At 41.3% G+C, this 5,093-nt stretch overlaps 1 protein-coding gene across 1 annotated transcript in view; it reads right to left on the bottom strand.

The window, feature by feature from the left end:
• Positions 1–1,306, bottom strand: part of LOC118415999 (sterol 24-C-methyltransferase erg-4-like) — a 10,166-nt gene extending 8,860 nt beyond the window's left edge. The window contains exon 1 of the mRNA XM_035821030.1: positions 631–1,306. The gene's annotated coding sequence lies outside the window, so the exon portion shown is untranslated. The remainder of the gene's footprint in view (positions 1–630) is intronic.
• Positions 1,307–5,093: the final 3,787 nt, after the last annotated feature.

Raw genomic sequence — 5,093 nt, 5'->3', positions numbered from 1 at the left:
CAGCCCCCCCCCCCCCCCCCCCCGTTTTTCCGCCAATGATAATTGGTCATCGTAAGGAGGTTTTGCCATGAACAAAGACCCTCCATCGAACCGCTGTGAAAAAAGACGTGTTTACAGGCGGGTACACTGCCTTTCCAATGAGTGTGGCTCACTCTTGGAGATAGAATAAAGTGGGGACAAACTTCTGAACCCTTTAGTCGAAACTATGGCTATAAACGTGCCATACTTTGGGGACAGTTGGAACTAGTAAACGTCAGCCGAGTTCAGAAAGTGACTGGGCGTTCCCATGAGGGCGCGGCCTGACTATAAACGGTACACAACATGACAACGATTTTCTCAGTTCATTTTCGATCATTTTCTGATTAAATAAGTGGTATTTTTTCACATAGCGTTCATCATCCTATCGTACTTGAAAGGCTTATGTGATGAGGTTTTACAGGTCGTAGGGATTCTGCAGGACACTTGTTAAGAACCTTTCTCGTCTCCCAGTGATGTACATGTACGTATCAGTACGTTTCATGGGACATGACGAAAGATGTAAGTCATGATCATCGAATCATTTTGCAAGGATTTCACAATTGTGACGTCTAAGTAACCATGAACAGAAGGTACAGAAAGGATACTACTTACCCGCTGTTTGTCGTAGCAACTGCTCGGGAGGTGCAAATGACCTGGACCGTTGTACCAGTCGTACCAGGATAGATCGTTATGACAAATCTCATGATGGGCCAGTTCGGCCAATCAAAACGCTACACTGAAATGGTGCCCCTCTTTGTTCTTTATTGTACCTTTCCTTTGATCCTTTTTACGTATAGTCTTCCATAGTTCCACCAAAACAATCTTTAAACACCACATCTATACTTTTATTTCTTTGGCAGTTGATGTGAAACACGCTAACTTGTTGGTCGGTCAGAAAAAGTCGGACTGCTGAAGATTTGGAACCTTGCTGTAAACATTTTAGGTTTCGCCCCACTGATGGACAAACAAACATGAGGCGTCACACGGAATGTCCTGGATATAGGTCAACCGTGTCCTCGGGGTTTTCTCCGATTCCCAGCTTGCACCGTTTGTGTATGTACTATCAAATGCACTGTAAATCGATGTGTCGGAATAAGGGCTTTTTGGCCGCAACCCAAGTGTCTTCAGAAATGATAGTTATGGGTAATACATTGTATGATATATCAAGATGACGACGAATAATCGGGTGAGCTGGTCTATTGTGTGCGGGCTATGCATTATTTAGCATAATCTCAGTGTCAATCATCCATCAAGAATTGGGTCATGGTGCGCCGGGCAGGTGTCTCTTTATAGTTTTTACTTTATACTTTATACCCCCTCACATTATATACGATCTTCGGACGTACTTCGCGATCGCAGGAAGGTCGGCTGATTTTAAAATCTTAAGATGGTCTTGCGTATTTTTCGCCCAAAAACTGTCCCCGTCACATATAAGCGAGGCTCGTGCGACCGACGGTGAATAAATCTATGATAAGGAACCTCCCATGACCTCTTGCACGCGGACAAGGTAACACAAAACGTTCCTCAAAAAAGGCTAGAGATCAATAAATGTTGCTTATTTCGTTGTCGGAATCTTTTTAACCAATAAATGGAATGCGCGGGCATAAAAGAAATGACACAAGAAAGGAAGGTGTATCAGAAAGCCAGCCTACATACTACCAAAGGGGCCACAATGTTAGAATTACCCTCACATTCCCAGAAATTCAATGTTAGTAAACAAACGGAAGTCGGGCGAACGTCGCCCGAACGTCGCCCGACTCAGGGCCCGACTGACGGGCGTTCGCCATCCTATTTGCGCTCGATGATTAATAACTATGTCTGTGCTCGCCTATCGGTCTTCAATCGTTGGATTGACGCAAGGCTATTGACCGATACCCTTGCGAGGTACGCACGATTTGCACGCACGATCTGCAACTCGGTATTATAAACGAGCTCTGCGATTTCAAATATCTCCTGCGACGTGTCGCTTATGTTAAGAACATGTTTCGCTGCACCGCGACCATCGTACGACCCCTGAAAATCGCCGGCGATCCCTAAAAATCGCAAGATTATCGTGAGAACACCGGACGTCTTACTCACGAAAATGTCACTTAGAGCTCGTAGACTAGTCTTCCGATCGATTTTCGCCTAATGTGAGGGGGGTATTAGCAATATGGTGATGGTTTGGCTAAAACTGTTCGAGGGTTTGCTAAAACTGTTTGAGTTACCTTTTGCTATGCCTGAGGGACCAGCGAGCACCGCCGTCATTGTCAAATGGCAAAATGAGCAGTGATAACGTTACCATGGTTACAGTCCACCGTAAAAAATCATGGACATTTATATAAAACGAAACCTTCAAGCCTCTGTGCGAGGGGGGGGGGGGTGTAGTGGGGCGTCCGAAATATAAACAAAGAAATATAAATTAGAAAGAACATTGTGCTGCTAATTTTACTTTGCAAAGCATGTTTTGGTCAAACTGGTATAAACTGGTATATGGTCTGCAACAGTAGAACGATGTGTGATTTTTCGTCTTCATTGGTTAAGTTCGTGATTGTATTCTGACGCTGTGTTCAAATAATCTTTAACTTTGCAAAGATAGACATAGGTTATTGCTCAAAGGTAGAAGAGCCAATGCAATCATGCTGAGCCAGAGCTGTTGTGACTTCTGGCTTGTGAATCGTAGACAAAATGTGTGTTTTTAGTATGAAGTAAAGGCAGTTAAGGCACGTTGTAATAAAGATGCAGATATGAAGACATGTGTCAGTAAATGCTTCTTCCATGTCATTCTTGCCCAGAATAAGAAATAGTTAACGTTACGTGTTCTCTGTCATCTTTTTTCTGTCCTACATCCACTCCCTTTCATCGACTGACTTTGTTGTAACGTTATACCTATGGTTATACACATAGGTTGCAGTGATCGTTTACGTTTGCTAGATACAAATATATACAAAGTATATTTAGGACCAGTAAATATGTACTTTGACTAACACTCCATCTACATGTTTTACTCTGAGATTCGTAAATTGTCTAATTGAAACGCAGAATTTGACGCCCCCCTCCCCCCTAAAAAAACTAATCGATGGGTCGATATCATCCAATCACAGTATAGCCTACAAGCGCCTAGAAATGCAGAAATCAATCCGAAAGATATAATAGACGACTCAAGAAACTAAAGAAGAAGAAAAAAATTCTAACAGGGACCAGAACTTCTGGTTCCGGATTTAGAACAATGAACGCTAACGTTACTGTCTGAGCGACAATTAACGTTAATATAACATAATTTATGCACGTATTATCAAGGAGCCCTCTTTCAACCTCCTTGGTATTATTCGATAGATGATATGTTTAATATTGGTGTTTTGAACATCTTTTCTTCTATCATTCTTTATTCATACATGTATCTTGTTAGATAAATGAGTTAATTTTGAATAAAAAACATATGCATAGATGTTTTCCGTTACTTCTTAGAATTTTCGCATCCGAACAGGCTGGCGCCCACATGAATATTGGCATACTGTACCATGCTCTGCATTTTGATTTATGATTGATAGGGGGCGTTTTTATTCCTCTTGTTGCCTCCGGGAAAAGGGTGTTGTTGAATTTAGTTCGTTCTACATCTTTGATTCCAATGTCCGTCGATCAGGGGTGCCTAAGCATTTGCACGAACCCTATGAGATTCGTACGAACATTATGTGATATGCGCGAATCACTATGTGAAAACGCACAAACCTTTAATATGAAAATCACACGAATCACCATGCGAAAACGTACGAACCTTATGTGATTCGCACGAATCACTATGTGACACACACGAACCTTATGTGATTTGCACGAACCTTATGCGAAACCGGCCAACCACCGCCGGGTGTAATATTGTGACCCCGAGTATTAAAAAGAAAAAGAATCATCCATCTTGATGATGTTGATTGCGAGAAACTTGCTGTGTACGTGGAAGAGACATGGCAAGTTGAGTATCATGAGGTCTACAATCGATGCTGTCCAGTCCCTCAGCGGGTTATGCGGTTGAAATTGACTGCTGACGGGTAGTTTTGAAAAATAACCGTAAGTTTTGCCTCGTCCTACTTAAGCTTCATAAAGCATGACTGATGTGCTGCTGCCAGTCACTAGGCGGATAAGGCCATCACAGATACGCGTCATGCTGAAAGCTTTGAGCTTCAATAATCTATAATCATTATCACGATGTCAAGATAAGGTTCATCGACTCTGTGCCCCAAGGATGATAACATCCAACGTTACTGTGCTAATATTATTCTGCCTCTGTGGTTTTACTAGTTATATTTGGTGCAATAGGCATCACCATGCCACGAAAACGCTAAATGCACGCTAGGTCCTTATGAGAAGTCGAGGTATTTCCATTCATCTTTTGCATTCTTTCCATATATTTTTGATAAAATAAACAAGGTAACTCCATCTTATTTATCCTCCAAATATTCGAGGGTAATTATACCAGCAACGGTAATGATAAAGCTTAAGGTTAACGTTATGCTTGTCACGAAGTAACGTGCGTGACACTTGGGTACAGTTGCTTTTATTAAAAGGGTATTCTTTTCTGTCCTCGGGCCCGAAACAAATATCAATGTATGTGCAAACTTTCTTGCTAGATACCAATCGATTCCATGACGACTGAATATACTAGTATTCTACCAGTCTCAGTAGTAGAGGGACTTATCATATCTTACTTTTCAATTGTTTTTTTTTTAACCTCCTTGATTTTGCCCTATTGCTTTGCTTATTCAAGGCTTATTTGTTCTTTTGTCTTGTTTTGTTTTCTTGTTACCCATGTACTTGTAACGTTATTCGTTTTCGGTGGCGGCACTAATAAAAGTTACGACTTGAGTGTGTCGCCACCATGTTTTGTTAATAACGTTATAATGTGTTAACTAACTTATGCTGCAATAAAAAAAAAACTTGACCTCGCCCAAATTCAACTTTAGCCATGTGAAGTTTGTGCCACGTTTCTAAATGCAAACGTGCTTGTTATAAATTGAGGGTGCTGTTTCGCAATTTATCAATTCATGATTATCATAATTTTGGTTATGTATCGTGTTACATCAACATCAGGCAAGTTTCGTCAT

Source organism: Branchiostoma floridae, chromosome 5, assembly GCF_000003815.2.
Source record: "Branchiostoma floridae strain S238N-H82 chromosome 5, Bfl_VNyyK, whole genome shotgun sequence".
Taxonomy (NCBI): domain Eukaryota; kingdom Metazoa; phylum Chordata; class Leptocardii; order Amphioxiformes; family Branchiostomatidae; genus Branchiostoma; species Branchiostoma floridae.
This window is presented reverse-complemented; position numbering and strand designations above follow the sequence as displayed.